Here is a 26,282-nt window from a genome sequence, read left to right on the forward strand (position 1 = left end):
GAGGCGCCATTAACACCACATTGAGAGTTGTAGTGTTTTGAAATACGTGCAATATTCCATTTTACTCACTGAGGTAAAATCTAGATCAGACAGCATCCCATCAGCCGGAATCTCCTATTCACCCCCCCACTCCCCAAAGGCTTCCCTCCTGTTATAAATAATTTGCTCATCAGTCTGAATGGTATGTCAAAGAATCTGACAAAGGTGAACACTGTCTTCTATCTGTGCATACCCTCTGCCGTCTAGGTCCAGCTCTGTTTGAATCTGATTTGTGCTATTCCCAGTGAGTTAACCTGTGTATTCCATTCACTAACACGGAGAGAGCCAGGTGTGTCTCTGATAATGCAAATGTACCTGCTGCTCCATCTACCTGTATTTCATTGAGAATTATTTGTTTTCTGTTTTTATTCCAACAAGTTGAACTTTTGTCAGCTCAGTCTATGATATGCAGCTGGTCCCCTTTCGGTATTGTACAGTTCTGCCTGTGAGAATTCCTGAAGGAAACAGATAAGTCAGGAAACCAAATATCCCCAAATATAACCAAATATCAGAAGAGACATGTAGAACTCTTTCAACAGATGTTTTAACTCTGACTGCTACTCTGGGGCACTCTGTGAGTCTCCTTGTTCCTAGTTCGTCTCTTCTACTCTGATTTCTCAACCTAGTTGTCATTCTTCCTGAGCGAGAGGCAAGCATGGGGGTCTCATGGCCAGGGTGGAATCCCTTCCCATTTGACATCCGTCCAGGATCACTGTTTGAGAGGTGGCCCTTCTCAGTGGTACGAGCAGGGCCATTGACTCACTCACTCCGTATCTTAGTCCAGGTCAGCTGTGTTGTTCACTCTCACGTACCCGTGCCCCTGTTTTCACCTCCGTACAAGAATGCCTCCTGGCGGTTGAGACCGGTAATCTGGTCGAGATCTGGGATCACTCCTTGGGTAACTTCTGGCTACTGGATCTTGATTCTACCAATCAGGTCAAAGAACCCTTTGACCAATCACGGTCCTTAAGACCATAAGACATAGGAGTGGAAGTAAGGCCATTTGGCCCATCGAGTCCACTCTGCCATTCAATCATGGCTGATGGGCATTTCAACTCCACTTACCCGCATTCTCCCCGTAGCCCTTAATTCCTTGTGACATCAAGAATTTATCAATTTCCGCCTTGAAGACATTTAGCGTCCCGGCCTCCACTTCACTCTGTGGTAATGAATTCCACAGGCCCACCACTCTCTGGCTGAAGAAATGTCTCCGCATTTCTGTTCTGAATTTACCCCCTCTAATTCTAAGGCTGTGTCCACGGGTCCTAGTCTCCTCGCCTAACGGAAACAATTTCCTAGCATCCACCCTCTCCAAGCCATGTATTATCTTGTAAGTTTCTATTAGATCTCCCCTTAATCTTCTAAACTCCAATGAATACAATCCCAGGATCCTCAGCCGTTCCTCATATGTTAGACCTACCATTCCAGGGATCATCCACGTGAATCTCCGCTGGACACGTTTCAGTGCCAGTATGTCCTTCCTGAGGTGTGGGGACAAAAACTGGACACAGTACTCCAAATGGGGCCTAACCAGAGCTTTATAAAGTCAAAATCCTTGAGCTGCTCAGATCAATATTACCTTGTTGCTGAAGTCTGAAGCTTGGCTGCGAGATTCCAAATACACTTGTCAGCAAACTTTGTTTGATAGGAGTATTGCTAAGCTGTTTTTTGGAAGGGACATTTCGATTCTGGGATGTGGTGAACCCTTTGTGTGTCCAATTCTTGTTGAGGCCACTTTTAGAATATTGCATACACTTCTGGTTACCTTTCTATAAGAAGGATGTTGTTAAACTTGAGAGGGTGCAGAAAAATATTTACAAAGATGTTGCCAGGGTTGGAGAGTTTGAGCTATAGAGAGAGGCTGAATAGGCTGGGGCTGTTTTCCCTGGAGCATCAGAAGCTGAGAGGTTATAGAGGCTTATAAAATCATGAAGGGCATGGGGAGGGTAAATAGACAAGGTCTATTTCCCAGGGTGACCGAGTCCAAAACTAGAGGGCATAGGTTAGAGTGAGAAGGGAAAGATTTAAAAGAGACCTAAGGAGCAACCTTTTCACGCAGAGAGTGGTGTGTGTGTGAAATGAGCTGCCAGAGGAAGTGGTGGAGGCTGGTACAATTAAAAGGCTTCTGGATGGGTATATTAATAGGAAGGGATATGGGCCAATGGCTGGCAAATGGGATTAGATTGGATTAGGATATCTGGTCAGCGCAGATGACTTGGACTGAAAGATTCATTTCCATGCTGTATTGCTCTAAGACTATGACATGACCACCAAAGTCAAATTGTGAGCTCCAGCTCTCTCTCTGGTTGGGTTGGTTCAATCATAGTTGCTGTATGATTGGTGGGTTTGCCTTCAGTTTGCCCAAGGCCACAAGCATTGGAATTGCCTCCCTGCATCACTACCTGTTTGTCTGCTTTAAGACCCTGTTTAAACCTTCCCAGTATGACCAAAGGCTTGGCAGCTGACCTGATATTACCCTACCCGGGCTGGTGTCAACCCTCTTTAATAATGCTCCTGTGAGGTGCCTTGGGATGTTGCACTATCTGGATCCTGAATTGTTTTGACGAGGTGAATGTAGAAAGGATGTTTTCGCTTATGCATGAGTTCTGATTGCAGGGGCTCTGTTTAAAAATCAGGACAGCGCTGAGGAGAAACGTTTCCTCTGGGGATTGAGAGACTTTGGAACTCTGTGCCTTGAGGCGGTGTCTTTGAATCTATTTTAGGCAGAGGGGTTAAAGTTTATCGGCCGGGTGGATGGGTGCATCAAATTCAAAACGCAAAGAGATCAGCCACGATTTTCTTGAACGGTCAAACAGGCTGGAAGGGCTGAGTGGCCTACTGCTAATGTATATGTTCATATAGTAAAGGAGTGAGGAGACCTTCCAGACCTTCATGGACGGTGACCAGGAATTGCACACAAATAGAAAGAAGGGCTGGAGCTGTGGAAAACTGTTGTAATGGTTTCTGTCAGCCGTTTAATTCTGTGTTTCCTTCTTTTCTCTCGGTGAGGAGGAAAGGTCGTGTCAAAGATTAATGATTAGCAAACTGAGGAACGGCTCTATTCTAAGAAGGGCCATTTAGAAAGCATGGTGCTGACGTTCTCACTGCCTTGGCATTAGTTTTGATGACGGACGTGGTGTTTTCCTGAGGTTTTGTAATTTGAGAATCAACCCTCTTTCTCTGGCAGCAGGGCTTTGGGAGGAAGCCACGAGAGGCTGCTGGCTGTTTGTTAGAACACAGTGATTTTTGACCACCCCACCCCACCGTTCATTCCCACACGAGTGATGCCTTTCATAGATGCTGGGAGACTGGTCTTGCTGAGGGACTGTACCCTGACCGCTGTTGTCCCTATGACTCCTAATAGGAAAGGGTACTCTTCATCTGGAGCCTTGCCTTCTGTGTGTGACAGGTTCTCCTCACTGCTATAATCTGACCCTGCCCAGTGAAAATAACGTGAGTCGCCAGGTAGCAATCAAGAGGTTAGACCTTTGGCTGTGCTCTCCTCTTTTTCTGGTCACGCTGTCCCGGCTAGTAAAATCGGCCACTTGTTCTTGGCTTCGCACAAAGGCAGATGCACGTTCCACTCCGGGGTGGCTATAAATTCTACAGGTCGGATTGTGATGCACTGTGTGGTTGAGCAGCCCCCTCCAAACTGGGCTTGTGGAAAGCTTGGCTGAGGCAGCACAATGCGATCCATGCCGGGGAAACTGCACTTCAAGCCAGCCAATAGCTTGAGGGAGAGAAAGGGGGCGGGAAGCTGGGATCCTGTGGAAATGTGTGTAAGAGTGAATTACGAGTGGTGTTGTACGATGTAACAGGATCCAAATTCCCAATGAATTGGAAACTGTGTTCATCACCTTTGGTCAGGCCATTGGACGTTCCATCGAACAAAATCTAATTATCGAGAAAGCAATAGATAACATCTCAGTATCAAATATTTAACATTGAGAGCTATTTACACTGAGCACGGTGACTCTCTCGGAGGGAAGAGGGAATACTGGTCTGTCCTCTCGGCTTGTCTAAGGTTTCCTCCCTGACTCCCTGGGCCCACAGGCATGTTACGGTGTGCTTGGCTGCATGGGTTACCGAGATGCTGTATTTTTGACTCTGTTGTGTTCGTCGAAGGGCGTGATGGTTTTGCTGGAACCTTAGCTTTTGATCAAATTCAGGGTTATAAAAACAAATCTGCATTCAGTTGCATTAACTCGTTTCCATGGTGATTTGATCAGCAATCTTTTTCCTGAATGAGCTGTTTGCAGTTTTGTTTTTACACTGCCGCTCCTGTGCTCATCACAGAAGGAATAAGGATTGGGGATAGCAACCACACACACAGTGAGACCCCCTCGACACTGTCCCCATCAAACACTCTCAGGGACTGGGACAGCACAGGGTTAGATACAGAGTAAAGCTCCCTCTACACTGTCCCCCATCAAACACTCCCAAGACAGGGACAGTAAGACATTAGATACAGAGTAAAGCACTGTCTACACTGTTGTCATCAAACTCCCCCAGGGCAGATACAGCACGGGGTTAGATGAAAAAATATGTAAATCTGTGACATAGTTGGATGTAATTTAGCCAAATATATCTGCTCAGGGACCTGTCCCCTTTTTTTATTGAGTTAACCAGGAGCACCATAGTTCCCTGGTATATTCTCCCCAACAATGCCTTGTTTGAGGTTTGGTGCTGTTGGTCCATACTGGTGCATCCGTGATGGAAAGACTGCACAGCATCTCGACTTTTACACCAGCGGTATGTAAATTCATTTTCTCTCTGGAGCTCATCCACCAGAATCCAGCTGGGGAAGTGAAAAGAACCAGGTGGTTTCGGCAATGCGGGAGTCATCATGGCTGGTGTTGGCTCACACTGCTGAGCGAACATGTTTGCAAAGGTAATAAGCAAATTAAACTCGATGTAAAAACAGCACAGGCATGATGTTCCTGCTCCGTTTAGTCTATATGCAAATATCAACATCCAGATACCCCCCCCCAAGGACATCTTGCTGGGATTTCTACAGCCAGGAGTATGTGCAGTTGGATTATATTTAAGGAAAAGTTTTATAAAGTTTAGGATAAACTAACCTTGATTTTTTTTTCCACTTAATGCCTGAACAGGCTGCTAGTGTGAGCCGTGTGTGCGCGCGCTTCAAGGTCACTTGGATGAGGGAGTGCTGAGTACTGATACCAGTGAATTCCTTGGTCACCTCTCCCATCTCTGACCTAATTCTGTCCAGCTGCAGCCTGGGACTGGCCCAGTGTCTCCTGGTTAGTTATGAGTTGCTGACTAATTGGAGTCATTTACTAAATTTAATAACTTTTATTGCGTCTTGTTCAGTCCAATGTCAGCATTGTATGATGTTGGACAGCATTGTGCAGTAGTTGGCCTTTGGTTTGGACTGGGCTATGTCGGATAGTCCAGAGAGAGCTATCATCCTGAATCTAATTATGTTGTGTAGTTCCCCTTGGAAGGTTTGGGAATGTGCAGGGGAAAATTGTTGAACCCCCTGACTTTGAAAATATTAGGGATTTTTTTCTCTTTTGTTCTGAATGAGCTACCCCTGCATGGGTGGGGGAGTGAGTCTGTAGCCAAGTGGGGTGCCCACCTGGTTAGGTGTGTGGGTGAGTCTGTAGCCAAGTGGGGTGCCCACCTGGACAGGTGTGTGGATGAGTCTAGATTAGAGTGGCGCTGGAAAAGCGCAGCAGGTCAGGCAGCATCCGAGGATCAGGAAAAGCAACGTTTCATGTAAAATCCGGTTTCCTGATGAAGGGTTTTTGCCCGAAGTGTTGATTTTTCTGCTGCTCAGATGCTGCCTGACCTGCTGTGCTTTTCCAGCACCACTCAAATCTTGACTCTAATCTTCAGCATCTGCAGTACCCACCTCTGCCTAGGTGAGTGGGTGAGTCTATAGTCAAGTGGGGTGCCCACCTGGACAAGTGGGTAGGTGCTTTACTCCTGTTATCTGAATAGGAAGATCTCTGGCTCTGTGGGTTAAACCTGTACAGTGTGTGGGTAAGTCACTGGGCTTATGCCTTGAGAGCTTTGATTACATTTCGAGCTGCACTTATTTAATGCAAGCTTCCATTGTAAAGGTTCTGTTTGAAATGGATTTTAGCATCCTCATCTCCACAACAGCCCTGACCCCCTTCAGTATCATTCAGACCAGGGTGGGTAGTAAGTCCTATTGGTACTGATCTCTCGTTGGCTCTCAGCCTGTCAAGAACTTGGCATTGTTTTCCTTGTTTCCCAGTTCCATGGCTCTGCATTCTCCTGTTGTTCACCACCTACAGGTGGCGATGCTCTGAGATCTCTGTGCTTCGCCCATTGGACACTCTGTGTAGCCCCGCCTCCTTACGCCATCATTGGCCACCAGGCCTTCAGATGTCAAGGACTGTCCTTTACTCCCATGAAAGTCTGCATGGCCCTCTGTTCAAACTGCTTAAAACCTACCACGCTCGCCCCAGTGTCCACTCCCCTGGTGAAGTGACCGTTCTGTTTGATGGAGTTCCTGCAGAGTAATATGGGACCATGGGGTCCAAACCCTTCTTTCTGCTGTGATCCCATTTTAATGGCTCATGTTTTGGGTGAAAATTGGAGTTGTTGGGGAGACAAAACTGGAAATTGCTGGGAAAGCTCAGCAGGTCTGGCAGCATCTGTGAAGAGAAAACAGAGTTAACGTTTTGGATCCAGTGACCTTTCCAGAGAATAGTTGTTGAGCAGGCTGGGGAGGGGTCCGAGGGTTTGACCAGCAGGGGTGTGGGCACTAAACGGCGATCAAGCCGTTCTTAGGCTCAGCTGATGTCAGCAATCAGACCACACTGTCTGAAAGGCATTCTCTCGTTTAAAGGAGTCTTTGCAACCATTCTGAAGGCCGTGGAGCCTGTGGCTTCCAGTGGGGGGGTCACGGCTCACAGTTTGGGAACGTTTTATAGAATCATACAGCACGGAGACAAACCCTTCCTTCCAACAGTCCACGCTGACCAAGTTTCTCAAAGTAGACGAGTCCCGCTTACCTGCGTTTCGCCCATATCCCTTTCAACCTTCCCCATCCATGTGTCTGTCCAAATGTCATTTAAAAGTTGTAACTGTACCTGCATCTACCACTTCCCCTGGCAGCTCATTCCACATATGAACCACACTGTGTTATAAATAAAAGGTTGCCCATCAGGACCCTTTTTAAATCTATCTCCTCTCACCTTAAAAAATATGCCCCCTAGGTTTGAATTCCCCCACCCGGGGGGAAAAGACCGTTGCTCATCCCCTTATCTACACCCCCTCATGATTTTATAAAGCTCTATAAGGTCACCCCTCAATCTCCTACACTCCAGGGGGGAAAAACATCTCAGCCTATCCAGCCGCCTCTTATAACACAAACCCTCTAGTCCTGGCAATATACTGGTAAGTCTTTCCTGAACCCGTTCCGGTTTATTAATATCCTTCCTATAGCAGGACAACTAGAACTCTGCACAGCTCGCCAACAGCGGCCTCCCCAACATCCTGTACCACTCCAAGCTCAGTGATCTGAGCAATGAAGGCAGGCGTACTGAATGCCTTCGTAAACACCCATGTGTGTGTGCACACCCACCTCCGTACGCCCTGCCCCAGGCTAGGGATGCTATACAGTCTTAAGGATGCTACGGGAATAGATGTTGTGAGACGGGTAGGTGGGAATTTCAGGCTGTGCAGCAGAGAGTGTGTCCACTATAAGGCTCACTGTCAGAGCAGATTAAGGGGATTACCACATTGTACCAGACCTTGCACTGACACTGGGCACCCAGGCTGGAGGGCATGGGGTTAGGGGAGACACGATAGTCTCATATTCCCCAGCGCTAACCTCCCTCACCTGAGCGAGGGTCTGACCTAATGAAAGAAAAGCTGGTGTGAAAAGAGGGAGTTTTTCGGAGACCAGCAGATCTGAGGTGATGACTGGAGTTTAAATCAGGTTGCTGGTCTTCTCTGGAGCCAGGAAAGGTTGCAGTCTGTTTGTGGAAGTGGGATTTTCCTTCAACATGCGTAAGTATATATTGTTGTGTCAGCGGGAACAGAACATACTGTGATTTTTAAGAACTCCCTGTGGAGCAGGAACTCGGCTGCCAGTCTCAAAGTCAACAGTGTGAGCACTGTCTCCGGGAGAGAGCTTGACCCTGAGCCAGAGCCCGGTTTGTTTGTTGTTGGTACTGGTGCTTTGGAAAATACCAGCCTGTTTACCAGGAGCTTGGGCGAGCGGAGGGAGGGCTGGGGGGAGAGAAGAACGGAATTATTGCTTGTGTGGTGCAGGCGATTAGAAAAATATTCGACAACATCCTAAAACTAGTGGCTGGAGTGTGCTGATGTTACCTGGAAGTTGATCTTATTTTTTGAAAAAGTGTTGTTAATCTTTGTTTTCCCACCCTCCTTCACTGTCCCATTTTTACTTGCACAAGGGCAGCAATCCAGATTGTAGGACTCAGGAGTATAAACGTGATTGGTGGATCTGTCCTCCTATCTCCTTCCATTTGTTCATTCCTGTGTGTGATCCCCGGGAAAGACAGATGCCAGTGATTCATGTGAAGGCTTGTTGGTGGATTGTTTGTTTGTTTGTATGTCTCAGTGTGCATGCTTGTGTGTGTATCTGTGGAAGGGTGTGTGTCAGTGCGGGTTTGTGTGTCTGTTTGTGGGTGTGTGTGTCAGTGTGTGCGTTTGCGTGTCTGTCTGTGGGTGGGTGTGTGTGTGTCAGTGTGCACGTTTGTCTGTGTGTGGGTGTCAGTGTGCGCGTTTGTCTATCTGTGAGGGTGTGTGTGTGTCAGTGCGCGTTTGTGTGTCTGGGTGTGTGTGTGTGTCAGTGTGCGCGATTGTGTGTCTATCTGCAGAGGTGTGTGTGTCAGTGTTCGTGTTTTTGTGTCTATCTGAGTGTGTGTGTGTCAGTGTGCGCGATTGTGTGTCTATCTGCAGAGGTGTGTGTGTCAGTGTTCGTGTTTTTGTGTCTATCTGAGGGTGTGTGTGTGTGTCAGTGTGCGCGATTATGTGTCTATCTGCAGAGGTGTGTGTGTGTCAGTGTTTGTGATTTTGTGTCTATCTGTGGGGGTGCGTGTGTGTCAGTGTGCGCGTTTGTGTGTCGGTGGGTGTGTGTGTCAGTGTGCACGTTTGTATGTCGGTGGGTGTGTGTGTCAGTGCACATTTGTATGTCGGTGGATGTGTGTGTCAGTGTGCATGTTTGTATGTCTATCTGTGGGGGTGCATGTGTGTCAGTGTGCGCGTTTGTTTGTCTATTTGTGGGGGTGTGTGTGTGTCAGTGCGTGATTGTCTGTGTGTCAGTGTGCGCGTTTGTGTGTCTATCTGTGGGGAGGGTTTGTGTGTGTGTCAGTGTGCGCGTTTGTGTGTCTATCTGTGGGGAGGGTTTGTGTGTGTGTCAGTGTGCACGTTTGTGTGCCTATCTGTGGGTGTGCGCGTTTGTGTGTCAGTGTGCGCGTTTGTGTCTGTGAGGGGGTGTGCACGTGTCATGTGCGCGTTTGTGTGTCTATCTGTGGGGTGTGGGGGTGTCAGTGTGTGAGTTTTTGTGTCTAGTTGTGGGGTTGTCAGTGTGCGCATTTGTGTGTCTGTGGGGCTGTGTGTGTCAGTGTGCACGTTTGTGTGTCTGTCTGTGGGTGTGTGTGGGGGTGTGTGTCTGTGTGTGAGGGGGTGTGCGCGTTTGTGTGTCTGTGGGGTGTGTGTGTCAGTGTGCGCGTTTGTGTGTCTGTCTGTGAGGGTGTGTGTGTGTGTGTGTGTGTGTCAGTGCGCGTATCTGTGGGGGTGTCTGTGGGTGTGTGTCTGTATGGGTGTGGTTGTGGGTGTGTCTGTCTGCAGGGGTGTCTGTGAGGGTTTGTGTTGGTGTGTGGGGATGTGTATGTGTCTGTGCGTGGGTGTGTGTGTAACATGGAGTTTTAAATAAACCCCATCACTTTGAGCAGCATGGGGTTATAAGGCGCAGGGCTAAGGTGAGGCGAAGCTATTCCCTCCTGTTGAACCAGAATAATGTTAGGAGGGCAAAGGCTGGCCTGACCATGTGTGGGAAGTGTGGTTTCAGGCTGATGCCGAGAACGCTGCATAGACATTGTTCAGGCCATGCGCAATCCGGAAGCATTGTGCGATTTTACATTGTTGGAGAGTCGGGGATGTGGGGTGGGGGTTGGGGGAGAGACAGAGGGGGTGTTGGGGAGAGCTGTAGTGTGGAATGGGAGACGGAAGGGGGCACGTGGCTTGGAGCGGAAATGGGGAAGGGGAACAGTAGTGGGGAGGTTGTGTGGGGAGGATTTGGGAGACAGGGATCAGGAACAGAGAATCCCTACAGTATGGAAACAGGCCCTTCGGCCCAATAAGTCCATGCCGATCCTCCGATGAGTAACCCACCCAGACCCATTCTCCCTACCTTATATTTACCCCTGACTAATGCACCTAACCTACACATCGCTGAATGTTATTGGCAATTTTGCATGGCCATTCCACCCTGACCTGTACATCTTAAATTAAATCTATGGCACTGAATGACATAGCGTCGGATGATGTGGAGTCTGTGTGGGTGGAATTGAGGAACCGCAAAGGCAAAAAAAACCATAGTGGGAGTTATGTACAGACCCCCTAACAGTGGTCAGGACCAGGGGCGCAACATGTACCGGGAAATAGAGAAGGCATGTCAGAAAGGCAAGGTCACAGTGATCATGGGAGACTTCAATATGCAGGTGGACTGGGTAAATAATGTTGCCAGTGGATCCAAAGAAAGGGAATTCAGTGGATCCAAAGAAAGGATGGCTTTTTGGAACAGCTTGTCATGGAGCCCACAAGGGAGCAGGCTATTCTAGACCTAGTGTTATGTAATGAACCAGACTTTCTAAAAAATCTTAAAGTAAGGGAACACTTAGGAAGCAGCGATCATAATATTGTAGAGTTCAGTCTGCAGTTTGAAAGAGAGAAGGCAAAATTGGATATAATGGTGTTACAGTTAAATAAAGGTAATTATGAGGGCATGAGAGAGGAACTGACAAAAATAGACTGGAAGCAGAGCCTAGCGGGGAAGACAGTAGAACAAAAATAGCAGGAGTTTGTGGGTAAAATTGAGGACACTGTACAGAGGTTCATCCCCAAGAAGAGAAAGATTATCCAGGGAGGGATTAGACAGCCACGGCTGACAAAGGAAGTCAGGAAATCTATTAAAGTAAAAGAGAGATCCTATAAAGTGGCCAAGAGCACTGGGAAATCAGAAGATTGGGAAGGCTACAAAAACAAACAGAGGATAACAAAGAGAGAAATAAGGAAGGAGAGGATCAAATGTGAAGTTAGGCTAGCCAGTAATATTAGAAATGATAGTAAAAGTTTCTTTCAATACATAAGAAACAAACGACAGGCAAGAGTAGACATTGGGCCACTTCAAACTGATGCTAGAAGCCTAGAGATGGGAGATAAGGAAATAGCAGGAGAACTTAATAAGTACTTTGCATCAGTCTTCACAGTGGAAGACATGAGTAATATCCCAACAATTAAAGGGAGTCGGGGGCTTAGTTGAGTCTGGTTGCCATTACAAAAGTGAAAGTGCTAGAAAAGCTAAAAGTCTTAAAATTGATAAATCTCCTGGCCCTGATGGGCTACATCCTAGAGTTCTGAGGGAGGTGGCTGAGGAAATAGCGGAGGCGTTGGTTGAGATCTTTCAAAAGTCACTGGAGTCCGGGAAAGTCCCGGATGATTGGAAGTTCGCTGTTGTAACCCCCTTGTTCAAGAAAGGATCAAGGCAAAAGATGGAAAATTATAGGCCAATTAGCCTAACCTCGGTTGTTGGTAAAATTCTAGAATCCATCATTAAGGATGAGGTTTCTAAATTCTTGGAAGAGCAGGGTCTTCCAAGAACCCTGCTCTTCCAAGAGCAGGCACGACCTCCCTTTAGTAAGGGGAGGTCGTGCCTGACAAACCTGTTGGAGTTCTTTGAAGAGGTGACAAGTAGGTTAGACCGGGGAAACCCAGTGGATGTTATCTACCTAGACTTCCAAAAGGCCTTTGATAAGGTGCCACACGGGAGGCTGCTGAGCAAGGTGAGGGCCCATGGTGTTCGAGGTGAGCTACTGGTATGGATTGAGGATTGGCTGTCTGACAGAAGGCAGAGAGTTGGGATAAAAGGTTCTTTTTCGGAATGGCAGCCGGTGACAAGTGGTGTCCCTCAGAGTTCAGTGTTGGGGCCGCAGCTGTTCACATTATATATTAATGATCTGGATGAATGGACTGGGGGCATTCTAGCGAAGTTTGCCGATGATACAAAGTTAGGTGGACAGGCAGGTAGTACTGAGAAAGTGGGGAGGCTGCAGAAGGATCTAGACAGTTTGGAGGAGTGGTCCAGGAAATGGCTGATGGAATTCAATGTGAGCAAATGCGAGGTCTTGCACTTTGGAAAAAAGAATACAAGCATGGACTACTTTCTAAACGGTGAGAAAATTCGTAAAGCCAAAGCACAAAGGGATCTGGGAGTGCTAGTTGAGGATTCTCTAAAGGTAAACATGCAGGTTGAGTCCGTGATTAAGAAAGCGAATGCAATGTTGTCAATTATCTCGAGAGTTGGAATATAAAAGCACTGTTGTGCTACTGAGACTTTATAAAGCTCTGGTTAGACCCCATTTGGAGTACTGTGTCCAGTTTTGGTCCCCACACCTCAGGAAGGACATACTGGCACTGGAGCATGTCCAGCGGAGATTCACGTGGATGATCCCTGGAATGGTAGGTCTAACATATGAGGAACGGCTGAGGATCCTGGGATTGTATTCATTGGAGTTTAGAAGATTAAGGGGAGATCTAATAGAAACTTACAAGATAATACATGGCTTGGAGAGGGTGGACGCTAGGAAATTGTTTCCGTTAGGCGAGGAGACTAGGACAGAGCCTTAGAATTAGAGGGGGTAAATTCAGAACAGAAATGCGGAGACATTTCTTCAGCCAGAGAGTGGTGGGCCTGTGGAATTCATTGCCGCAGAGTGCAGTGGAGGCTGGGACGCTAAATGTCTTCAAGCAGAAATTGATAAATTCTTGATGTCACAAGGAATTAAGGGCTACGGGGAGAATGCGAGTAAGTGGAGTTGAAATGCCCATCAGCCATGATTGAATGGCGGAGTGGACTCGATGGGCCGAATAGCCTTACTTCTACTCCTATGTCTTATGGTCTTATCTTTGGACTGTGTGAGGAAACTGGAGCACCCAGAGGAAATCCACCCAGGCAATGGGAGAATGTGCAAATTCCACACAGACCATCACCCGAGGCTGGAATCAAACCTGTGTCCCTGGCGCTGTGAGGCAACAGTGCTAACCACTGAGCCACCATGCTGCTAAGGAAGGAGAGGTAGGGTCTGGGGTACCACTGGGTTCAGCTTCAGGGAGTTGGTGGGTTTCTGTGATATGAAGGTTTTCGGAGGAGTCTGAGGTATGCAGTGAGATGGAGGTTTGTTGTTGAGCAACTTCAGGAGCTGCGAGGGGTGAAATGTTTGCATTTCCTAATGCCTTTGCCTTTCCTAAAAGAGTTCAGGCTTTGGCTAAATCCAACCCTGGTCCCTAACTGAGGGCCTCAGGGAGGGGTGAGTAAGGGTGTCTGGGGATTAAATGGGGTCTCATTGAGGGGGTGGGGTAGAGGTTTCTGTGCGGTTTTTAGGGTGGGAATATGGGGTGACTGTGGGGGTGGAGGGGAGCTGGGAGGCTGGGCAGATGGATCCGGGTTTGGTATGTGGTGTTGGGGAGGGGTATGGTCTGGTTGGGGTGGATGTGTCTCAGGGTTGTCTCTCCTGGTACATAGTAGCAGTATACTCCCCAGGCCCTGTCACTGCCTGGGGATTCTGTGTGAACCCCAGGAGGTGTGGAAGCCCCCCCACTCCCACCCACACCCCGGGCGCTCTGCCCCCCCCCCCCCCCCACTGTCACACAATGGAGCCTTTAATGGCCCCCACCCTTGTCATTGCGGTGGGCTCACTGGACCTTGACTAATGGCGGTTGGAACATTCTGTACAGGATAATTTATATTGTTATTCAGGGGCTTGTTATTTATTTGTCCACTGTCATCTGTTGGGTTGTGCAATGTGTACGGTTCACTGTGCAGCTCGGAGTGAGAAAAAGCTTTGTAATTGATGGCCGTGCAAACTGACATCCAATTGCCTAAACACACAAGACAATGCAGACTAATGGAGTACTTCCCTCATCCTCGGACTGAGCCGCCCCGTCTGTTCTGTTGAAATAATCGTTCTCTCTGCTGCTGATCTCACTGACTTAACCAGCCAAGAGATGTCCTACAAGCCCTTATGTGTCTCTGTCTCTGGGTGGGTATTGTCTCCTGTCTGACTTGATGCCTCTTCCAAGTGACCGTTCATAGAATCCCTACAGTGTGAAAGCAGGCCATTCAGCCCATCAAGTCAACCCTGACCCTCTAAAGAGTATCCCACGCAGACCCACCCCCTGTAACCGTGCATTTTCCATGGCTAATCAAGTTGATCCCTTAGGCATGGACTGGTTAGCGAGTGGACCATCCATGATCACTCAATCTCCAGGAAAGGCCCTAGCCTTGAGTCTTTCGGCCGTCTCTGGCTCAGTTCCCTCCCGCTATTGTTGAGCTGAGATGATGGGGGAGGCGATTAAACAGCTGAGGGTTGGCCAACAAGGAATATCATTTAAACAAGAGCAGAGGGCTCTCGGTGAACCGGAGAGAGCCAGCAGTAAGGAAAGGCACTGCTGGCTCCAGCCCAGAGCGTTCCAGGTTTGATCCTGATCTCTGGCTGCGCACCCTCTGTTTTCAGGATGTCTCAGCAGCGTTTTTGGTTGCTGTCTTGTCGTTGGTGCTGGGAAATGTGGTTCCTTTCTCTGTTACTCTTCCATGAGACCTGGGCTTCCCTGGCAAAGCCAACGTTTTCTGCCTATCTCTATCTACCCTTGAGTGGAGGGGCTTGCTAAGCCATTTTCGTAGGTGGGTCTGGAGTCACATGTAGGCCAGATGGGGTACGGATGGCCAATTTCCCTCCCGAAAGGGCATTCGGTGGCTTTTTATAACAGTTGATGATAGTTGTCATGGTCACCATTGTGGAGATTAGCTTTCGATTCCAGGTTTGATCTGAGCTGATGATATCAGGGATACACTGGCCATGATAGTATCACTGGGCTAGGAATCCAGAGTCCTACACTAGGGCCCGGGATTAAATCCCTCGGTGGCACCTAATGGGATTTCAATTCGACCAACAAATTCAGATGAATTAATTTTTTAAAATCTGGAGCTGAAAAGCTGCTCCTGGTAACAGTGTCCCGGAAGTGCGTCACCATATAAAAGCCCCACCTGGCCCTTGAGGGGAAGGAATCTGCCTTCCTTACCCAGTGTGATTTATATGTGGCTCCAAACCCACCTGGACTAGCAAGCCACGGAGTTGAACAGCAAAGTGCTGGCCTTTGCTATTGGTGCCTATAACCACACGAAAGGATTAAACAAAATACCCAGTGCTGAGGTCAGACGTGAAGTATAAACAATTGAAATGGGTCTTGTTTTTCCCTTCCATCTGTGAGAGTAAGGGATTGTTTTTCATTTTGACTGCAGTTCTTACTTTCCATAGACACTGATTTCGAAGTCCCTCATTACCTCAGCTGACCCTTTGTGCAGTGCTGTGAACCCAGCGCGCACATTCTGCATTAATCCTCTGATTGGAATTAAACTTTCTGGAGCAGCCCGGCAGACTGAGACCTTTTGTTTGCTCATAGCAGAGCACGGCTGTGGAGCCAAGGCTGAAATGTCGCCATAAATGCCAAGTACGAAAGCAGGAAAGCGAAAGGAGACTCTGAGCACAGCTGGACAGGTCCCCAGGATCCTGACGCCTCTGTCTCTCTTGGTGATGAGCCTATTTTACCACATCACAAGAGAAGAGGAGGTGATGGCCTAGTGGTATTATTGCTGAACTGTCCAGAGACCCAGGTCATGTCATGGGGACCCAGGTTCGAATCCCCTCACCGCATATGGTAGAATTCGATGGAAATCTGGAATTAAGAGTCTAATGATGACCATGAATCCATTTTGGATTGTTGGGAAAAGTACATCAGGTTCTCTAATGGCCTTCAGGGAAGGAAAGTGCTGTCCTTATCTGGCCAGACCCACAGCGTCGTAGAGATGTACAGCACGGAAACAACCTGTCCATGCCGACCAGATATCCCAACCCAACCTAGTCCCACCTGCCAGCAACCGGCCCATATCCCTTCCTATTCATGTACCCATCCAGATGCCTTTTAAATGTTACAATTGTGTAATATTTTGTCAATTCCGCTTTGGAAATAGAACCAGTCTGACTCAAGATTGGGATACAGACAGACTCTGACCTCACATGTTTCATATACTCTCTGAGCTGAGATGTAACCTTTTGTTATAAAACCTTAAATTATCTCAAGAAGGTGACTTAAAAGTAGTTCTGGGATTTACATATTAATGAACCGAAACCTGCAACCCACTCTAGAAGATGAAAGACTTAATCCAGGTTTGTTTAATACAATTGCCGTGTGACACTATAGTGTTTTGCTATAAGTTCTATGTCTTTTGATTTTATACTCCACAACCACCTGATGAAGGATCAGTGCTCCAAAAACTCGTGCAGTTAAATGAACCTGTTGGACAATAACCTGGTGGTGTGAGATTAGGATGAGCAATAAATGCTGGCCTGGCCAAAAGGCCTCCATTTGGGCCCCAATGGGCATTGGATGGATGGCCTCAAGGCCTAGCTCCCAGCATCCACTGTCCTAGTGCTAGAATGATCCTTGTCTGGGGAATGGGGATAGGGCCGCACTTAACTGTGCTTCCCTCCGCAGTCAGATAGCTTGCTGCTATTTACCAGCCTGGCGCTCTCAGGGAGTGGCTGGCCAGCTCTACGACCAAACAGCGGCATGGGCGACAGCAAGAAAGTTGGGCAAGGAGAGGGGGCACCTTCTGGTTTTAAACTCTGTTTCTTTGCTGCTCCTTACCTCCCCTCAGGTGCAGATACTAAAACACTGTGAATGTAGAGGAGAGGAGGAGGACAGGGCCGCTGTGGCACAAAATGCAATGGTTTTAAAGACCGAATGTGGATGAGAAGGTTTGAACCAAGAATAGATTCATTCGAAACAGGTTCAAATCTATTCTCCTGGTGGGAGACCTTCACCCCCCCCCCCCCCACAACTTCTGCCAAATGCCCGTCCCTCCCCCCTTACCCTTCAGGTAAAGGTAACAAGTGTGATCCTGGCTGGTATCTTCCCACTGCAGCTGGGAGGGGTAATTATGAAACAATCTGAAAACAAAGTTTCCGTGGTTGATGGAAATCTGAAATAAGAACAAAAAAAAAACGCTTGCAAAAACTCCGCAATTCGGACAGCGTCTGTGGAGAGAGAAACCATTTTCGGTTGAAAGTGATCATGGCCAGAATTGTGCTTTCTTTCTCTCCCCCTTGACCTCTTTCGAGTATAAGAAGGCACTGGTTGAAAGCTGAGATGTAAAGGAATCTCTTCCCTCAGAGTAGTGAATGCTTAAAATTTCCTACCGGAGAGAATTGTGGAGGTGAGATCATTGAAAGTATTTAAAGAGGATGGAAAGGGGTTGTTGGAAGATCAGAGAGTTGTGAGCTAGAAGGAATTAAACAGTGTCCAGTTCTATGTCCAATCATCCAAGATCATCCTGAATGGCAGGACAGGTGTGAGGGGACAAGTTCTCCTGTTTCTTATGTTTTTAGATTAGATTTCCAGTATGGAAACAGGCCCTTTGGCCCAACCAGTCCACACTGACCCTCCGAAGAGTAACCCACGCAGACCCATTCCCCTTCCCTATATTTACCCCTGACTAATGCACCTAACACTATGGGCAATTTAGCACAGCCAATTCACCTGACCCCCACATCTTTGGACTGTGGGAGGAAACCCACGCAGACACGGGGAGAACATACAAACTCCACACAGACAGTCACCCGAGACTGGAATCAAACCTGGGTCCCTGGTGCTGTGAGGCAGCAGGGCTAACCACTGAGCCACTGTAGAAATCTGCCTATTGCTTAAACATTTCTCAATGACTTGGTCTTGACCATAAAATATTGGAGCATAAATTAGGCCATTCAGCCCATTGAGCCTGCTCTGCCATTCAATCATGGCTGATAAGTTTCTCAAGGAGAAAGTGAGGACGGCAGACACTGGAGATCGAATCTGAAAATGTGTTGCTGGAAAAGCGCAGCAGCCCTTCCTGAAAAAGGGCTCATGCCCGAAACGTCGATTCTCCTGCTCCTTGGATGCTGCCTGACCTGCTGCGCTTTTCCAGCAACACATTTTCAGCTCTGATAAGTTTCTCAACCCCATTCTCTCGCTTTCTCCATGGAACCCTTGATCCCCTTGGTACTCAAGAACCTATCCGTCTCTGTTTTAAATACACTCAATGACCTGGCCTCCCAGCCACCTTTGGCAATGAATTCCATAGATTCCCCACTCTGGCTGAAGACATTTCTCCTTATCTCCATTCTATAAGGTCTTCCCTTTACTCCAAGGCTGTGCCCTTGGGTCCTAGTCTGTCCTACCAATGGAAACATCTTCAGGCCATTCAGTATTCTGTATATTTTAATTAGACCCCCCCCCCCCCCCCTCATCCTTCTCAATTCCATCAAGTTTAGACCCAGAGTCCTCAAATGTTCCTCTAATGTTAAGCTTTTCATTTCTGGGACCAACAGTGGAGAATTCCACAGGCTTCCCACCCTCTGAGGGAAGAAATGCTTCCTCATCTCCGTGCTAAACGGTTTACCTGGAATCTCGCTGAGACTGGGACTCATGGTTACCGAGTCCTCATCAGGGGAAATATCTTCACTGCATCCAGAATAGCTGGAGAAGCTCAGCAGGCCTGGTAACATCTGCGGAAGTAGAAAGTAGATTTAATGTTTCGAGTCCAGTGACTGGTCTTTGGAACTGATAGTAACTAGCAAACGGTGGGAAAGCAAATTTTTAAAATTAACGGGTCCCCATGGGACCAGAAGTATGGGTTAATCAAATATGCTGGTTGATCAAGAGATCTACAATGTAAAAATACAAACTGAGTAATTGAAGTGCAATGCAGGGGGTATACACATCACTGTAATGCTTTTATTTAAAACATCAATCACTTAAATAAAATGCAACTTCGCCTTAAATAAAACTTAGTCATAGAGCATGGAAACAGACCCTTCGGTCCGACTCATATATGCTGACTAAGTTTCCCAAACTCAATTAGTCCCACTTACCTGTGTTTCACCCATATCCTTCTAAACCTTTCCTGTCCATGTACCTGTCCAAGTGTTTTTTTAATTGTTGTACCCATACCTGCAGCCACCACTTACCAGCAGGGAGCTGCCTCACTCATATCCTTAACTGACTACTCTGATATCGTGGAGATTGAGTCAGCGTTGAGGTAGATACCTTTTGCTGGTTCACTCAGAATGCCGGTTTGTAAGTTTGTTACAAAGTTTGATCTATAACTGCTGCAGAAGTTTGGGTTGTGTTTGGGGACGAGGGGGTCCAGCGGAGGGGTGGGGGTGGGGGAAGTGTGAGGAAAGAGTGAGCGGATAGGTGGAGATGGAGCGCAGAGGGAGAGAAGGTGAGGCAGCTAAAAGCACGCTTGATGAATTGAATTGATATCAAGACACGTGAAGTGATGTTGCAACTGTACAGGACTTTGGTAAGGCCACATTTGGAGTACTGTGTGCAGTCCTGGTCGCCTCACTTTAGGAAAGATGTGGAAGCTTTGAAGAGGGTGCAGAGAAGATTTACCAGGATGTTGCCTGGAATGGAGAATAGGTCGTACGAGGAGAGGTTGAGAGTGCTAGGCCTTTTCTCGTTGGAACGGCGAAGGATGAGGGGTGACTTGATAGAGGTTTATAAGATGGTCAGAGGAATAGATAGAGTAGACAGTCAAAAACCTTTTCCCTGGGTACAACAAGGGGACATAAATTTAAGGTGAAGGGTGGAAGGTATAGGGGAGATGTCAGGGGTGGGTTCTTTATCCAGAGAGTGGTGGGGGCATGGAACGCTCTGCCTGTGGGAGTGGTAGAGTCAGAATCTTTGGTGACCTTTAAGCGGCAATTGGATAGGTACATGGATGGGTGCTTAAGCTAGGACAAATGTTCGGCACAACATCGTGGGCCGAAGGGCCTGTTCTGTGCTGTATTGTTCTATGTTCTATGAAAGCCAGGGAGAGAGAAGAAGCTGCTGATGGGGATAACGAGTTGGCTGTGCTGAGAGGAGCCTATGGCAACGATGGGGCCTGGAGTGGGGGGGGGGGGGGGAGGAGGAGGTGAGTAAAGGACATGGAAGCTGGTGTTCAGGCCCTAAAATGGATATACCTGTGTCCAGTCTGTCCAGCCCTGTCAGAGTTTAATATCTTTCACTGAGGTCCACTCTGATTCTTCTGAGCTCCAGTGAATACAAGTGCAGTCCACCCTGTCTCTCCTCACCTGAATATTTCCTCAGCCGATTGAGAAACAGGCTGTGAGGCTTAGAGTCCGGTGGTGAAACAGTGGAATTGTTATTCTCCGTGGGTTGGGCTTGGGGGTGGTGGTGAGGGTCAGGAGAAACAGGATGTGTTTGCATTTTTCACAGTGAATTTGTACATGAGATTGATCAGGGCTTTCGAAGAGAAAGTGGAAGGTGGTGGTGGGGGGCGGGGGGGTGGGGGGTGGGGGTGGGGGGAAGGTGGGTGGATTAAAAGTGCAGCAAGTAATTAGCAGAACCGTCGACAGTTGGAGAAGGTGAGATGTAGGAGGAGGGAGGGAGGAGTGAGTGAGAGGAGGGAGACACCAACATTAAAACCTGAAGTCAGACAGTTGTAAGAAGTTGTAAGCTGTTCTCTGAACCTAGCTATTTCGAAGCCCATAGTTTGACATACGTTAACTGGATGTGGAACAGTCATAACCAAAAGCTTTAAACCCCCCCCTCCCCAACCCTCCACAAGAACTGATGTCATTCTGTCACCAGCTGGCCCACAGTTGTACTCTCCTCATCTCTCACACACAGCCCGGCCTTTGTGTGTTTTATTTTTAAACTTCCCATTCTCTCCAGAGGCACAGGCAGATCCCAGCAGGTCAGAGTCCAGCCCAGCAGCAGGCCAGTCCACAAACACGCGGGACTGCTCGACCAGTTCACTTCCCCAGCATCCAATTCCCAGCTTAATCACTGAGTTGTGCTCTGATCTTCTATCTTTATCGGGCTGCAGCTCAACAATTCTGTACCTGAGCGTTGCTGTACTATTTCATTAACCTTGGGTTCTCACCGGCCTGTGAAACAATGCAAAAGATATCTTGGCACAATTTCAGAGTAGGTGAGTTATCTATAGGGTTCTGGAGAATTTCTGTCTCTCAAACAACACCATCTATCATATGTGAGAGCTTATATGCAAATTGGTCATTGCATTTCATACAGTAAGTCAATAAGTGGGCCGCACGGTGGCTCAGTGGTTAGCACTACTGCCTCACAGTACCAGAGTCCCAGGTTTGATTCCAGCCTCGGGTCTGTGTGGAGTTTGCACATTCTCCCCGTGTCTGCGTGGGTTTCCTCCGGATGCTCCGGTTTCCTCCCACAGTCCAAAGATGTGCAGGTTAGGTGAATTGGCCATGCTAAATTGTCCGTAGTGTTAGGTGCATCATTCAGAGGGGAATGGGTCTGGGTGGGTTATTCTCTGGAGGGTCATCGAGTCATAGAGATGTACAGAATGGAAACAGACCCTTCGGTCCAACCCGTCCATGCCAACCAGATATCCCAATCCAATCTAGTCCCACCTGCCAGCACCCGGCCCATATCCCTCCAAACCCTTCCTCTTCATATACCCATCCAAATGCCTCTTAAATGTTGCAATTGTACCAGCCTCCACCACATCCTCTGGCAGCTCATTCCATACACATACCACCCTCTGCGTGAAAAAGTTGCCCTTTAGGTCTCTTTTATATCTTTCTCCTCTCACCCTAAACCTATGCCCTCTAGTTCTGGACTCCCTGACCCCAGGGAAAATACTTTGCCTATTTATCCTATCCATGCCCCTCATAATTTTGTAAACTTCTATAAGGTCACCCCTCAGCCTCTGATGCTCCATGAAAACAGCCCGGTGTGGACTTGTTGGGCCGAAGAGCCTGTTTCTGCAATGTCAGGAGTCTAATCTAAGTATGGTTCAAAAAATATTTAATTCGATGTAAAGTGCTTTAGAATATCCTTGGCTTGAATATAGCTGCTATATCAATGCAAGACTTTTTAGTGAGCCCTGTGGAAAATGTAGAGGAACTTCACTCTGTATCTTAACCTCATGCTGTCCCTGTCCTGGGAGTGTTTGATGGGGAACAATGATGCGAGAGCTTTACTTTCTGTTTAAAATTGGAGAGGGAGCTTTACTTTCAGGCTCAGTGTGGAAGGTGGCTTTATGTTTCTGTGAATATCCGTGACGATATCTCTTTACTTTAACAAACCTGGAGTTAGTCAGAGAAATAAACTAGGTGCATTGAAATGAATGGAGCTTTTTTAAACATCTCTGCCCCCTGGTGGAGAAGTGCCTGAACACACCTGAAGTTGGGCTGAAATTGAGATCTCGGTCCAGGAGGGGGATATGGAGGAGACATGACAAGTTTTTAGACATCTGGGACCCAGGGTCACAGTTGCTGCGGTTACACAGGCCTGCGTCGGAATGCACATGTGATTGTGTGTGTGTGTGTGTATATGTGAGAGAGAGAGAGAAAGTAGGAAGGTGCAAATGTGATCCAGATGGCAGTAGGAATGTCTCATGTCATGGGCACTGAGGGGAATGTGCAGCATATTTCAGTGACCTACGCTCATGCCAATTTCATTTCACAACAGAATCCTAGAAAGTAGCAGCAGCTGTCGGCCTTTTGGCCCCTAGAACTCTTGCCTCCATAATGGTTGACCTTCTATCCCAACATCAACCCTTGCACGCCCCCCTGACTCTCCCTTCCCCCAATACACTTTGATACCATTAGCCTCTGCAAATCACGTTCTTTCTTAAACATATTCGGTGAAAAAAAGCGGAAATTGCTGAAAAGACGCAGCAGGTCAGGCAGCATCTGTGGGGAGAGAAACAGTTGACATTTTGGGTCCAGTGACCCTTCCTCAGAATCCAAACCTCAGTCAGTTGACTCTCTGCCATATCAGGTGGTGGAGAAATCACTCTCTGAAGAAGTCACTCCTTGTTTCAGTTTGGAATTGTTTCTTCCTTACACTGACCTGTGAGGCTTTGTCCTGACTTCCACGCACTCCCATCACTGCACCATCCCTCTCCGAGCTGAGCGCAGGTTATGGTTTTCAATCAGGTCCTCTCCGGTTCCCAGTAGATAGGGACCCAGTTGATCCAGCCTAGCTGAGTGAAGTAGTCAGCAATGTGCACATTCCAACATCAGGCATGTCAGTAGGAATAGGCCATTCAGCCCGTTGACCCTGCCCCTTCTTACAGGAAGATCAAGTTGTGGTGTCAGCTCCACTTCCCCAATCCTCCAATAACCCTTCACCCTCTTGTACATCAAATGTCCACCAACTTCAGCCTTGAATCCGTTTAGTCACCCAACCTCCACCACTCTTCTCAAGAAGAGAATTCCAGAGGCTGATGATCCACTATCAGAAAGGAATTCTCCCCAGCTCTGTCTGAAAAAGGGAGGTCTTGGTCCCAAACTGTGCCCCTTTCCTAGTCTCTCCCCCCCCCCCCCCCCCCCCCCCCCCCCCCCCCCCCTGCCAATCCAGACCCGTTGAGCTTTTCTATATATCAATAAGGTTCTCTCTTGATCTTATGAACCCTAGTGTATGTTGGTCCAACCAGCTCAACATTGGCACAGCAAGATCCCACAGCATTAGCCCATTCTTCTTTTTGGTTGAGGGGTTCAATACTTTCCAAAGCACTAGGACATATCTCTGAAACAGTGGCCATGGGATTTACTCGTGATCCCCTGAGGGGAGGCCTTGGTTGAGCATCTGGTCTGAAAGACAGCACCAGTGACAGTGCGGCACCCCCTCAATCCCGCAGTGAACATTAAAAGGTGAGCTCTGCGTAGTGCAGCACTTTTACAACTGGAGTAAAATAGATTCTGTCTGTCTGTGTAAACTGGTAAAATAATACATTGGGCAGGAGATTTAGTTATTAACAAATGACAACTTGACTTTTATTACATGAAGATTGAGTCCAGCAATAATGCTGCCTTTATGTAGAGCCCTGATGCAACCACATCTGGAGCACTGTATGCAGATTTGGCCTCCTCAGCTAAAGATAGACTTACCTTTGAGAGGGTACAGTGAAGATTTATCAAAGTAATCCTGGGATGGAGGAAAGATCTGATGAATTGGGCCTGTATTCTGTGGAGTTTAGATAAACGTGAGGTGACCTTGTCGAACCGTATAAAATTCTTCCAGGATTCAGCAGAGTTGGTACAGGAAGCATATTACCCCCTAAATGTTGGGCAGGGAGGGTTCTAGAACCAGAAGATACAATCGCAAGATAAAAATCAGTCCATTTAGGACTGAAATGAGGAGGGATTTTTTTCACTTGAAAGGTGTTGCATCTTTAGAATCCCTCTCCCCAGAGGGCAGTGGGAGTTCAGTTATGTTCAAGGTGGCAAATGAGAGATTTGTTCATATTGAAAAAATACCTGGGATGCAGGGCTAGGGAAAGAAGATTGAGTTGAAGTCAAAGATTGACCCTGAATGGTGGAACAGGCTGAAATGCCTTCCTCTAGCTCCTGTTTCTTCTGTTCTTTTCAGACACTGATTTGAACTTTGGAGCGGAGTTGAAATGGAGGTGACGAAAGTTGCATTTCCTGTAGCAGAGCTAATTAAGCTGGAGGAAAGGGGACAATGTTCCTTCAAGTGGGATTATAATTATTCCTTAAAAAGAATTCCTGGTGGATTAGTCATTGGTCCATGAAGCGGATGGATAAACCACAGGAATCGATTGTCGAGGCCTATGGAACAGGCTTTATCATCTCGAAGGAATGTGTGTGACTGTGTGTCTGTAGCTCCGTGAGCATGTTTTCACAAGGCTCTTTATTCTTTCACTTGCCTGCCTATGGGAATGCAAACAATAAAAAGCCTTTCCGGAGAATGTTATTTGATGCTGAATCATGACACCTGTTTTTTTTCTCTCGCTCCCTCTCTCCTGCTGCAGGTAGTCACAACCGCACACGCACTGCAGCTTACAGGCACCTTGTTTACATGGGAGCCTGAGGAATGGGGAGCGAAACTTGTCGCCAGTTTTTGATTGTTCTCGTTCGAAGTTCCTGTGCAAACATACTCGCCCGCTTTCTCACACACGCACGCGCACACACACTCTCATATACACGCACACACTCACTCTCTCACATACACACTCACATACACACACACACTCATACACACACGCACTCACTCTCTCATATACACGCACTCATTCACACACACACTCACTCTCACATACACTCACTCTCTCACATACACACTCACATATACACACTCTCATATACACACTCTCTCACACGCACACTCTCATTTACACACTCACATACACATGTGCACACTCACTCATACGCACTCTCACACACACACTCATACACACGCGCACACACATTCTCATATACACTCATACACGCACGCGCTCTCATACGCGCGCACGCGCTCTCATACACGCGTGCGCGCACTCTCTCACGCGCGCGCGCACTCATACTCTCATATACACACTCACATACACGCTCTCATACATGCGCACACTCGCTCTTTCATATACACACACATACACGCACATACACACTCACACGCACACACTCACTCTCATATACACACTAATATACACGCTCTCATACACGCACGCACTTACTCTCACGCACTTACTCTCACGCACTTACTCTCACGCACTTACTCTCACGCACTTACTCTCACGCACTTACTCTCACGCACACACACTCACGCACACACACTCACGCACACACGCACACACTCACGCATACACTCACGCATACACTCACGCACACACTCACGCACACACTCACGCACACACTCACGCACACACTCACGCACACACTCACGCACACACTCACGCACACACTCACGCACAAGCACTCTCTCATACGCACTCTCTCATACGCACTCTCTCATACGCACTCTCTCATACGCACTCTCTCATACGCACTCTCTCATACGCACTCTCTCATACGCACTCTCTCATACGCACTCTCTCATACGCACTCTCTCATACGCACTCTCTCATACGCACTCTCTCATACGCACTCTCTCATACGCACTCTCTCATACGCACTCTCTCA

At 47.7% G+C, this 26,282-nt stretch overlaps 1 protein-coding gene across 1 annotated transcript in view; it reads left to right on the forward strand.

Moving 5' to 3' along the window:
- Positions 1–26,282, forward strand: part of igf1ra (insulin-like growth factor 1a receptor) — a 333,589-nt gene that overhangs the window by 24,945 nt on the left and 282,362 nt on the right. The window lies entirely within an intron of this gene.

Source organism: Chiloscyllium plagiosum, unplaced genomic scaffold, assembly GCF_037043375.1.
Source record: "Chiloscyllium plagiosum isolate Xiang-an unplaced genomic scaffold, Cpla_swu_hap1 HiC_scaffold_42, whole genome shotgun sequence".
Classification (NCBI taxonomy): domain Eukaryota; kingdom Metazoa; phylum Chordata; class Chondrichthyes; order Orectolobiformes; family Hemiscylliidae; genus Chiloscyllium; species Chiloscyllium plagiosum.